This window comes from Dipodomys spectabilis, unplaced genomic scaffold, assembly GCF_019054845.1.
Source record: "Dipodomys spectabilis isolate Male_0828 unplaced genomic scaffold, ASM1905484v1 ptg000158l, whole genome shotgun sequence".
In the NCBI taxonomy this organism is placed as follows: Eukaryota; Metazoa; Chordata; class Mammalia; order Rodentia; family Heteromyidae; genus Dipodomys; species Dipodomys spectabilis.
The window spans coordinates 7,309,625-7,323,547 of record NW_024870835.1 but is presented as its reverse complement, the minus strand read 5'-3'; the positions used below and the strand labels follow the sequence as shown (position 1 = coordinate 7,323,547).

General features: G+C 34.3%; 1 protein-coding gene across 1 annotated transcript in view; it reads left to right on the top strand.

Moving 5' to 3' along the window:
* The window catches only part of Ccdc171 (coiled-coil domain containing 171), a 313,064-nt gene that overhangs the window by 191,765 nt on the left and 107,376 nt on the right, over nt 1–13,923 (top strand). The gene's annotated exons all lie outside the window — the stretch shown is intronic.

Here is a 13,923-nt window from a genome sequence, read left to right as displayed (position 1 = left end):
GATACCTTGTGTTATGTTGCAATAACAAGATTTACAATAACCAGTGATTCTTATACATCATACATATTTATCACTTTAGGTTGACAACAAGCATTTTTTTATCCAAGACACTGTTGATTTTGTGGTGAAGGTCTCTGTATGAGCATGTGGTTGCTTTGTGTCTATTAAAAACTGATATTTAATTCAAGCCATATGTTACTGAAGAAAGTAAGAGAGTTGGGCACTCTGATTTTGACTAGGAAGAGAACATAATCTTACAAGAAGTAGCTCACTAGATTATATTGGTTAGGCTTGAAATCAGTGAGACATGTACTTCCTTCTTATGTAGATGAAAAAGAAGTTTGGTAACATAGTCTATTGAAATCATTTTTTAAATAATATATAGAGAAATAATTATTTTTCTACTTATCTTTATTGATAAAAATTTTCTGTAACTTCACATCTGGTATATTTTAAACATGTTCATTTGAAGTTATTTTTCTTAGTTTGTTAGTAGGGTTGACAACAATTATCTCAGGATGTCCTTATGTCTAGTTATTTTCCTCCTTATCTAAAATTCTATTTAGAATTTTAAAAAAGGTTATTCAGTATAATTTGGTGTTTTAAAAAGTATATTTCAATAATTTAAAATACGTGCTCATAAACCACATTCCATTGAGCATGCATATTTTTCTAAGCTGCAAAAGCTATAACATGACATTTCAAGGAGTTACCACTAGATGGTGATCTCGCTCATTTAGAAGGCTTAGAACAATTTATTTTCAAGTGAATGGGTTGGTTACGGAGGGATCAGAAATATAAAACATCCTGACTTTAAGATAAGGTCTTTATGACATAAGTACTATTATATACTGAGTATATATACATGCATATGAGCACACATAGAAATTAGATTTGAAGCAACTCTATTATGTAATATTTTACTATATTATTTATTCCCTATAATATGTATGTATATATTTATATATTTGTATGTTTTAAATTACATATATATAATATTATGTATATATATCACTTTCCATTTCAAAGATTACTATGTGAACAAATTCAGGGGTTTTCCTTAGCATAGTTTTTCAAGAAACTGCAATGAAATTTGGCCTATTTCATCAGTACATTGTTTGAATTTGGTAACTGTTGCTGAACTATTGCTAATTGTTGTTCTGTGTATGTGAGCCTCTTTCCCTCCTTCCCTTCATCTTTTCCTCCCTTTTCTCTCCCCTCCCTCTCTTCCTGTGCTGGGGATCAAACCCAGGGCAAATGTATGATAAGTATATATTCTACTAATGAGCTAACCTGAAGCTTAAAAAAATCAGTAGAAGTCAAAAGAGATTAAGATATATTTCATTCAGCTATATTAAAAATAATTTTTATGATGGTCTATAATGAAAAACATTGTAAGCCAACCACTATAGTTCTCCTTAGAAAATAATCACTGATTTTGCTAGTTCATATTTTTACGTTTCTAAAATAATGTGTCTTTTCATCAAATGTATGAGGAAATATATCGTCTCTAACCAGGGGCTTATGTTTATCATATTATTCAAATAACTTGTAGGATTTTGTATAGTTGTAAAAATAGAAAACGTGTAGTTACAAGATGGGCGCCGGTGACTCACGCCTGTAATTCTAGCTACTCAGGAGGTAAAGATCTAAGAATAGCAGTTTGAAGCCAGCCTGGGAAGGAAAGTCTGTGAGACTCTATTTTTTTTTCAAACGAGGGTGAGAATGCATTTACTACAGAAGTGAGAGCTCGGGGTGGGGGGGGTTATTTTTTCATATATATATATATATATATATAGTATTGTAAAGATACTGTACAGACAGGTTACAGTTACATGGGTAAGGTAATGAGCGCATTTCTTATAGAGCATTGTTATCTTCTCCTCTGTTTTTTCCAGTATCATCCCTTCCCTCCCCATCTCCCCAACTCCTCCCCCCCAACAAGTTGTCAGGTTCCTTTTCAACATAGTATCTTTTTTTAAATTTAATTTATTTTTTTGTGAACATACTGTAAACATAGTATCTTTTTTAAAAAATTAAGTTTTATTGTGAAAATACTGTACAGATGGGTTACAGTTACATGAACAAGGTAATGAGTACATTTCTTGTCCACATTGTTGCCTCCTCCTTTGTTTTTCCCCTACCATCCCTTCCCTCCCACCTCCTCAGCTATACCCCACCCCCCTGCCTAAATTGTAAAGTTAATTTTTTAGTGTCTTGTACATCTCACTGTTGCAATGCGTCACTCTGTATCCCTATATAAACAATTTGTTTTTTCCCTTCCCCTCCCTGAATTATACCAACATCAAATACAGTGAAAACGGGGGTTATACTGTGGGGGAGGGACATGTCTGTGAGACTCTTATCTTGAATAAACTATTGAGAAAAAACTAGAAGTGGTGAGGTGGCTCAAGTAATAGAGCTCTAGCATTGAGCAAAAGAAGCTAAGCTCCAGGGCAGAGTACAGGCTCAGAGTTCAGGCACCAAGATAAAAAAAAAGAGAGAGAGAAAAAAGAAAAAAGAGAAAAAACGTATGATTATGATGCTCCATTTATAGAAACTGACTATTAAATATATACATTAAATATATACTCTGCTCGAGCAATGTAAGATTTTTATTGTGCAGTACTGGACCTTGAATTCAGGGCCTGGACTCTGTTCCTGGGCTTTTGTGCTCAAGACTAATGCTTTCCCACTGAACCACAGCTCTACTACTTCTTGCTTTGTTGTTGTTAATTGGAGATAGAGTCTCATGGACTTTCTTGGCTGGGCTGGCATTGAACTGTGATTCTCAGATCTCAGCTTCCTGAGTAGGATTACAAATGTGAGCCACTGGCACAAGTAAAATTTCATATCATTCTCTTTAGCATATTCAGGAAAACTTACAAACTAGGTATTTGAGAGATCCTTTGCAACTTAGTATAGAGTATCTTTTTATTTAAAGGCAAAATCATATTAAACATTGATATATTGTCTGTATTCTCATTTGAGAGTTATAATTTGTGCATATGATCCTTGAGACTGATGGAGAATGCATTCAGCCTAGAATCCTTCAGTAGCTTCTCATGGCTTCCTCTGACAGCAGTTGACACATTTAGCCATAGAACAAACCTTATACAAAAGTATAGAAAATATTAAAACATTACAAAGGGAAAGGGTACAGGAAGTGTGATGGGAGAGGTGAAATTGATTGAAATATAGTGTTAACATATATAGAGATGTTGAAATCCTCTTTCCCTGTATAACTGAGATAAGCCAATCAAAAAATATGTAGGCTTCTTCTTGTGTGTGTTTTTATTATTTTTTTATTGTGAAAATACCGTACAGAGGGGTTACAATTACATGGGCAAGGTAATGAGTACATTTCTTATCAAGCATTGTTGCCTTCTCCTTTGTTTCCCCTTCCCATCCCTTCCTATCTCTCACTCCCACTCCCCCACCCCCCACCTCCATGCCAAAGTTGTAAAGTTCAAGTTCATTTTTTGACATAAGGACTTGTACATCTCATTGTTGCAATGCGTCCACCTTCCCCTCCACAAATTATACCTACATCAAATACAGTGCCAAGGTGATGTACAGAGGTAGTGAGTACATTTCCTGTAGAACTTGTTACCACCTCCCTCATTTTTTCTCACACTTTCCCTCCCTACAACTCTCCAGTTGTACAGATCTTTTACAGCATATTGCTTTGTGAGTGTGCTGCTGCATTGGTTCCCCCCTTTGTCCTTTGTCTCACCATTTTGTTGTTCCCCTTCCTTTCCCTAATTCAGATAAATGTATATACAATACCCAGGGTACCAAAATCAAATATAGTGACAACAGAGGATAAACCATAGAGGGAAAATACAAAAGAAACGAAAAATCACATAGTATTAACAACAACAACAATAACAAAGAAAATCCTCTGTGTCCATGTTTTGGAATTCATTTTGCTTAGCTTCATCCTATATGGTCATATGTACATAGCTATTGAGCTACTCTACTCATCTGCTAGAATTATGCTAGACATATACTAATTATTATGAATGAGGGAAACCATGGGACCTATGTTTCTTTGATCTGGCTTACTTCACTTAATATGATTTTTTCTCGTCTTTCTATTTCCTTACAAATGAGGAAGCATAGAATTCCATTGTATATATAGATAATTTTTTTTTGATCCATTCGTCTACTGAGGGGCATCTGGGTTGGTTCCAAATCTTAACTATGATGGAAGTGGCGCTGTAGCTCAAGTGGTAGAGCGATAGCCTTGAGCTGAAGAACAGCACTCAGGCCCAGAGTTGAAGCCCCACGACCGACAAAAAGAAAAAAAAAACTGTGGTAAATAACGCTGCAGTGAACATAGCTGTGCTGGTAGTTTTAATATGGCCTTGTTTGTAGTTATTTGGTAAATGCCCAGAGTGGGATTGCTGGGCCATAGGGAAGCTCTATGTTAATCTTTTGAGGAACCTCCATACTGCTTTCTGGAGTGCTTGAACAAATTTACACTTCTACCAACAGTGTAGTAGCTAGCATTCCCTTTTGGCCACATCCACTCCAGCATCTGTTGTTATTAGATTTCTTGATAATGGCTATTCTAACTGGGGTGAGGTAGAATTTCAATGTTGTTTTAATTTCTTTTTAAAATTAATATATATATTATTGTAAAAATACTGTACAGTTTCATGAGTAGGGTAATGTGTACATTTCCTATTGAGCGTTGTTACCTCCTCCTTTTTTTTTCCCCTACCATCCCTTCCCTCCCCACCTCCCCAACTCCCCTCCCCCCACTGACATTGTAAAGTTCTTTTTCAACATAGTGTCCTGTACATCTCATTGTCACAGTGGGTCAACCTGCATCCCCTTTTTGTTATATCCCCTCCCCTCCCTGAATTTCAAAAATGTATATACAAGATGCAGAACATCGGGATCAAGTGTAGTGAAAACAGAGGTTATACTGTGGGGGAAGAACATACAAAAGAAACAAAAGAATCACATAGTGCATTATAAGTACATTTAAAACAATAACAAGAAAGAAAAAACCACTGGGTCCCTGTCTTGAGGTACATTTTGCTTAACATCATTGTATACGGTCATATGTACTTAGCCTTATATGGTCATATATACATAGCCTGTTTATCCTAGACATGTACTAGTCATTGCAAACAAGGGAAACCATTTGATTTCTTTTATGGCTGAGATGTTGAGCATTTCTTCATGTGTCTTTTGGCCATTCAAAAACTTTAAGCATTGAACAGTCAGCATGCTCAATGTACATATGTGAAAATGGAACTAAGAATCTTTAGGGGGTGGGTAGTGATGGGATGGATGGCGAATGGAGAATGATGGAAGGTGTGAAGCTTAAATGGAGGACATATTAAACTGAAATTTTTTGTACAACTATTTGAAGATAATAAAAGTAAATTAAAAATGAAAATAGTAAGGCAAATTTTAGTTGAAAGAAGGATGGGGAATGGTAGTTCAGAGTACCTCCATGCCGTGTCCTTATGTAACTTCATAATGTTGCATTTGCAAGGTGAGAAGTCTAGTTTTCTACATGGCATCTGGCCTCTGTACCATTCTGACCTTTTCTCCTCTTGCTCGCTGGGCACTTTATTTTCTAGCTGTATCTTCCCTCTTGCATTTTACTGAACATGCTGTTTTCTTCAACTGGAGATACTCCTTACACTTAGTTGTAATGCTAGCTGTTTTTTTCCAGATAAGAATTCATTTTAAGCAGAATTTATTCTGTATACATAAATATGTATTTATTTACATGTTAGATGGTTTGGAATTCTGTAATCTTGGGCAGGTTAAACTGTGCTTCAGTTTACTCCTTTGTAAAATACTAGTAGTAACTCATAGAGTTATGAATTCTAACAATACTAGTGTTGGACATAAAATAGGAACTGAAAGGATTAGCTATTATTATTATCCTTAATGGACAGAGATTTACAATGTATGTTAAATGAACAAATAAATGCAGTGGTGGCTCTGATGTTGGGGATAGCTTTTTTCAGATCAGTATCTGTAACAGGGTCTCACTAGGCCTACGTCCTTAAGATTCCACCTCCCTTTATTAGTGCCATAGACTAGTGGCCACACCTTCAGTACTTGGGCACATACTTTAGGCTATGCTTAGGCAAATACTATACCATTTTCTTTTATTTTGTGAATATTTGTTTTTAAATTTACTGTAATGATTGATGACAATGATCCTGTTTTCACATAAAGGATCTTAAGTTGTGCAGTCTTCAATTTTTTTAAGGCTTTTTTTTTATTGTGAAAATACTGTACAGAGGGGTTACAATTACATAGGCAAGATAATGAGTACATTTCTTATCAAGCATTGTAGCCTCCTCCTTTGTTTCCCCTTCCCATCTCTTCCCATCCTCCCTCTGCCCTTCCACTCCAATTTTTGATGATGGAAATATGTAATTCAACAATATTCAAACTCTTATCAGACTTTAATTTAATACAAATAGGTTGAAAAGCATTTAAATCAGTTGAAATACTTTACTGACTGTGGGATTTCATAAATAAATAATTATTGTTTCATATTTCTGGTATGATTCCTACTTGGTAGATTTTATAGCACATCGGGATACATGGATACCAATATCATTGTGGTGCAGGGAAAGAAGAGGGGTTTAGTTCAGGTGGCGGGGGCTCACACTTCGACATGAACCTATTTAGTTATATGACTTTGAGCAAGTCACTTCTCTGACTCCTAGTTTCCACATTTTGTCATTACTTGTAGGAATGATAATGTCATCTAACTCAGAGGATTAAAAAGAATCAAATGAGTTAATGTGGTTATAAAATGTTCAGATGATAATGATGATTGTGGTATTCAAGTAATCTGTTCTTTTCAGAGGTTTTGGGGAAAATAGTAATAACAGCTAATTGAACACTTAGACAGCATTTTAAGTGGAATATAAATGCAAACCTATATCCTTCACATTATAGTGACTGGTGGTAAATGTTATTCAGAACTTCTTTTCCCTATAAGTTACTACAGAAATCAGTAATAATCTTCCACAAATATACATCCAATATTTAGTTTTTTAATATGAAGCCTAAACTTTACAATAACCCAAACTTATTTTTAAATTCTAAATTTTACCTTCATATTATCTTCGTTATTTAACTTTTACTCAGCTAGTTAGTATTTGATATACTTTTATTAAAATTAGTAAATACATATCATATTCAAGTTTAAATAATAGCATTTAAATTCTTTAGTACAATGAAAGTAATATGAGTATATTTTAATTAGTATTGGGCTTATCTACACTTTAAGTTACATCACCAAACGAATTATTGAAATTAAAAACCAGTATATGTCTAGGATAATCTTACCAGGCAAGCAGAAAAGGTCAAAAGCTATGTGCATATGACCATGTAAGATGATGCTAAGTGAAATGAACCCCAAGATAGGGACACAAGAGGTTTTAGCTTTGTCGCTGTTGTTTTTAATGTACTATGTAATTTTTTGTTTCTTTTGTATGTTCTTCTCCCATGGTATAACCCCTGTGTTCACTGTATTTGATGTCGGTGCCCTGCATCTTGTATATACATTTTTCTAATTTGGGGAGGGGAAGGAAAATAACAAAATGTTGAAACAAGGATACAGGTTGACCTATTGTAACAATGAGATGTATAAGACACTATGTTGAAGACAAACTTTACAAGTTGGCAGGGGAGGGAGGAGTTGGGGAGGTGGGCAGGGAAAGGACGGTAGGGGAAAAACGAAGGAGGGGGTAACAATGCTCATTGGAAATGTACTCATTACCTTCCTCATATAACTGTAACCTCTGTACAATATCTGTACAGTATCTTTACAGTATATCTCACCAATAATTTTTATTTGAATAACAAAATGAAAGCAGAGAAGTATATTAGGCTAAATCAAACTGAATATATTTCAAAAAATTAAAAAATTCTTCAAAAATAATTTTTTATTTGAATGTTAAGGACCTACTGATTCAAAGATGGTTGTAAATTATTCATAGTTTCCAATTCTTAGATAGTTGTTCTGGGTAATTTCAAATAGTTCTAAAACAGCACTTAAATTCTAAATGATAGTGTAACTTAGGGGACCTATTGGTAGCTACCATTCTCAATTTTGTAAAGGGTTTGGAGTGTGTTGAACAGCTGATAATGTCCAACGGAAGAGCCACTGTGTATTCTATCACCTTGCATAACTTAGATATTTGTGGAGAGAAAGCAGAGGTCGTTTAAGGGCTGATTTTGTTATAGCATCATCATGATGGCTGCACTTGCATGTAGATTTCTCTTTTAAGAAGCTTACAGAACTGGGCGCCTGGTGGCTCACGCCTGTAATCCTTGCTACTCAGGAGGCTGAGATCTGAGGATCGCTGTTCAAAGCCAGTCCAGGCAGGAAAGTCCATGCGACTCTTATCTCCAATAAACCACCAGAAAACAGGAAGTGGCGCTGTGGCTCATGCAGTAGAGTGCTTGCCTTGAGCTGAAGAGTGCAGGGACAGCGCCCAAGCCCAGAGTTCAAGTCCCATGACCGGCCCCAAAAAAAGAAGCTTACAGAATAGCCAAATGCAGTTTGCTTTTACATTTGGAGAAAATATTACCACCACATTACCATTTACATGCTCTTTATCACAGTAAATTTAGTTACCTTTTGTCTATTTGTACTATTCTGAAGATATTTTCCAATCGAGAGGGCTCTGATTCTTAGTATTCTCCATTTTTGACATTTAAAAGGTATTTATTTCTTTTTGTTACAACTTTACACTATTATTATGTAATACTATTTGTCTACCAAAAAGTTTTGTGGTTTATATGAAAGAATAAAGGAAACAACACTAAATACGTTTTCAACACTTCTGAGGTTCTTTTTCATCTCTATTTTACTATTAATTAACCTACTTTATAGGGAAGAATTAACCTTTTCTTTATATATATTATTTTAAAGATATTATACAGAGGGGTTACAGTTACATGCAAGATAATGAGTCCATTTCCTATCTATGATTGTTACTCCTCCTTTGTTTTTCCCCTACCATCCCTTTCCTTTCTACCTCCCCCAAGGTTTTTCTTTTATGTTGAAAAAATTTAGGACATTTTCAAAGCAATATGTGAGGATGTGGTGCCAATAATCATAAGGCATTTTACAACAAAATCTCACAGCATACTTTGAAATTTTGAGTGCCAATTTTCATTGTTCATTTGTTCAAAAATTTTTTTTTTGTCTGTTGTGGGGCGTGAACTCTGGGCCTGGGCACTGTCCCTCAGCTCAAAGCTCAAAGCTAGTGCTCTACCACTTGAGCCACAGCACCACTTCTGGCTTTTTCTGTTTATGTGGTGCTGAGGAATCAAAGCCAGGGCATCATGCACGCTAGGTAAGCACTCTACTACTGAGCCACCTTCCTAGCCCCCTCATTTGTTCAATTTTTTTGTTAATAATTTATCATATAGCCTATTTACAAAAGTATTTTTTCACACTTGAATTTATTTTCTTTTATCTTTTCAGGCGTGATAAAAATGGTTATTTAAAAATACATGTGTGTATATATAAAAAATAAGGCAGAAATAACAGAAACAACGTACTAAATATAGGTGAGGATTTAATTAAAGAAAACACTGTATTTAGAAGTATAATTATTATATTTGTTATGAATTTTAGTATATAGTCTTTTACTTTAAGCATATATGTAGTCTTTTATTAAGTGTGTACAGTCTTTTATATATAGTCTTTGGCATCTGTTGTCTTACTAGACATATAAGTTCTAAGAAGTAGTGCCTGAAAATGGGTAACTTATCTGATCTGCAGCTGCAGTTTATAAATGTTATCTACTTTCTGTATAAGGTTATTACTAGAAAATGTTGAAACAGCTAGGCACTGGTGGCTCACGCCTATAGCCCTAGTTACTCAAGAAGCTGAGATATGAGGATTGGGGTTCAAAGCCAGCCCAGGCAGGAAAGACCATGAGACTCTTATGCCCAATAAGCCACTCAGAAAACCTGGAAGTGGTGTTGTGGCTCAAGTGATAGAGCGCTAGCCTTGAGCTGAAGAGTTGAGGGATAATGCTCAAAGCCCAGAGTTCAAGCCCCAGGACCGACAAAAAAAACAAAGAAAATGATGAAACATAGTGTCCTTATGGAGATAACTAAATAGTACATAACTATGTAATAAATATAATAAGCTATGATTATTACATAATTGATATATTTGTATGTTCTACCACATCTTTGTTGCATATTTATTGTAATTTATTTAATTGCCTATTTGACGTATGTTTAAATTTTATTATAAAATGTTAATTAGTTTCACCCTTAACGTGTTTACCTAGCTATGTTGTAAATTTGGTAGTCATATTGTTTTAATTTTATACTTTCTGTGGCAACCTGCAGTTTGATCCACCTAGCAGCTGCTCAGTTAGTTGTGGATGAATATAATATTTTTGGTTATTCCATTCTAATAGGCTGAGGCAGCATTATTTTCTTTTTCAGCATTAATTTTGGTGCTTTGAGTTGTTTTACTCAACTTATTGCAACCTAGGAATGCGTATTCAGAAGATACAGTGAAACAGCTGTAAATTTATTATTACCTAAAACTTTTTATTATTAAAATATTACTATTATTTTGTAGTTCTGGGATTGTTATTATTTTACTCATGCCATGTAAGTATTGTACCACTGAGCTACATTCTCAGCACCAGGAAATTTGTCTTTTGAAAATGTTGCAGATTTTTTTTTTCACAGTGATCCAGGAAACATAGCTTATTTGTATTTTTAAATAACACTTGTTCTTGTTTTGCCTTTCATTTTGTATGACTAACTTTTTATACCAAATTGAATAAGCCATTAGCTTTTAGTCTGTAGGAATGTGGATCCATAGATATTTCCCATTAGACAAAAGAAAATCTATAAAAGTGATTCCTCCTGGGGCTTGGTCTTTCTAGTGGCCTAATGGTCTAGAGCACTGCTAGATCTACCCTCATGAGAAAGGACTATGTTGGGTGATTCCTTTGACTTCTGGAAGTAGTAATATAGAGATATGCACATCCAGATAACTTTAATTTTTGTACCGTGCAACACTTACTAAGCAAATATTCTGACATATTCTGTTGGTGAATTTTTTTATTTTGAATACTGTTCCTAAACAGTATATCTTGTGAACCTCGTATATCTTGTATAGTTTTAGATTAGAGTTTTCTGAAATGATGAGACAGTGTATTCAGAAAGTTGTTTTGAAAGAAAAAAAATTTAAGAACTTCACTTCTATAAAGGCCTCCAGTGGTGATGGCTGCACATTGCTATGAATATACCAAACTCCCTGAATTATACAAAGAGTGAATTGAGTGGTATGTCAATAAAGCTGTTATTTTATTAAAAAAACGTTCCGCTGCCCCAAATGCTTTCATAGATATAAAGTAATAGAATTTAGGGTTATATATGCAATAAAAATTATTTGCCCTAATAAACATTTACAGATTTAGAAACAAAGTTATGTATAACTTAAAATAATTTGTATTCTTTTTTTTATAATTTGTATTCTTAATAGTACTAATACACATTATAGACACTATAGATAAGAAGAAAAAATACTTTAAAAATGTGTGAGGCATTTAATATTCACATCTACCATGTATTTATCCTTGAGATTTTCCTATATTTTGTTCTTTGTACTTACACTTTTCTTTGTCAGCTCTCATTAGTAAATAGTTTCTCATGGCCATTTTAGAAAAACAATCATATGTAAACATATTCTTATAAGAATAGTTTAGTGAAAGCATCAGCATTTTTCTATTGGACTATGAACATGAAGGTCAGAGATGACACTATATGAAAAGAAATACAGTATAAATATGATAACTTTTAAAAGTACAGTCAGTTTGGGATATCATTTAAAAAATTTGCTTTAAAGCATTTTGGGTTTAAAATGAAAACTGAAATCTGATAAATAGTATTGACACTTTGGTTCTAGTATATGTAGCATTTCATTTTTACCATTTTAAGACTTTTGTTATCATATTTAGCATTAAGTTTCTAACAGCTAAAATTGTTTAAAGATAAATTCAGTATCAGGCTTTGATTTTTTGTAAATATTAAGACCTGAGTACAAAATGAGGGCTGTATTGTGGATTAAGTGAAATATCTCAAGGCTGTGCTGTTCTGATAACTGAACCTGAAGTGACCTTTCTCAGACACAATTACAGAGCTGTATGTTTTTCCTTTAATTTCATCAGGGGTTTAATTAGTATACAAATAAAACTTCCCTTATCTTCCTTTCTACCTAATTGGCTTGTCTTCGCTTATATATGAAGTATGTGAAAGTGGACTGTAATTAGGGTGACCGTGTTAACCTTTTTTCCTCAAATGTACTGTTGCCTAAAGGCCTCAAGGCCTAAAAACAGTGCTTTGGATTATTGCTTTGCAATCACTATGGCTGTCCCATAGGTTTTCTCATGAGCAGAAGGGCTTTGGGTGCTGCAGGTTCCCACTGCTTAACAGGATCTTCATTCTTCTCCCCACTAAATGTTTATTGATTATCTCACTGTTCCAGGCTCAGCCTCCAACAACTTAATATCAGGTGACAGTCAGGAGAGTTCTCCAAGTAATTAGAGTTGAGCATTGGGGGAACAATTAGGAGCAGAGTTATTAAACTTGATTTATCCTATTCTCTCCTGAACAGTTTCTTGGATATCAGAACATCACACTTTCACAATCTACCCGGGTTGAGAAATTAGTGGCTAACCTGCTGCTTATCATTGTTGCCTTGCTGCCTAGAGGCACACCTTCTTAGTTTCAGTCATTCGGTTGGAAATATTAGAGTCTACGAAGTTTATCATAGGTTTTAATTAGATGAATCTGAGCAGGAGAAAAGAAATGCAGAAGTTAAAATTTTATATATATGGTCCATATTTTATCTACGATACAATCCATAGGTAAGCATGATATATATACATGATATATATACACACAGAGAGATTATTTTTCTTTTACATATTCTAAAAGATTCCATTTTCATATCAAAACAGTGAATATTAAGGAAAATACATATTTGAACCACCTTTTCTGACTTTTTACACATCTCCATGTATTTCAGACCCATTGGTGTATATTGATTCCTTCGTGTTGTCCCTCAAACCTATATGTCAGGCTGTGTTATATTTTTAAAAACTGTATTATGTTTAGTTTTCACATTCAAGGAAGTATGGTTTTATTGCTTAGGTTATTATGCCTTTTGTTCCTTTCCTGTGTCCCTGAAATGGTGTAAGCTTCAGAATAATCATTTGGCTCATTGTCATTTTTCCTTTGAGAAGATATGATAAGAAGGGGAATAAGAAAATTTAGATATATGGTAGAAAATGTAATGCATGGAGTTATGTCTTCTTTGAAAATGTACTGGAATATTTGACAGGTCAAGTATGGTTTTATAATGATGCGAAATATTGGGTTCTCTTAGATTGAATCAGCAAGCCTCAGTCTGGACATGCTAGTAACATTATACCAATCTACTTCTGAAAGGACTAAGAGAGTCCCTTCGGAAGATGTGCCTCCAGTTACAAGAGCTACTGACTGAGAGAGTTTGAATGCAAATTTATGATTTCTATTGGAAGATGAATTCAGTCTTTATTCATAAATAGTAGCAGATTGTTTCTTTGATATTTATATCTGAAAAACAGCATTTTTAATAGCATGAACTGTGTTAGAAATACCAACTTTAAAAGGATTCAAATACACTTTATTTTATTTTCTGGTGGTTAATTGGGCATCAGAGTCTCATAGACTTTTCTACCCGGGCTGGCTTTGAACCACGATCCTCAGATCTCAGCCTCCTGAATAGCTAGGATTAAATGCGTGAGCCACCAGCACCTGGCACATTTTATTTTTTTAAATAAAAAAAATCTCAATAATATTTCAGCTATAACTAGTTTAACACTGGAACAAAATTAATAG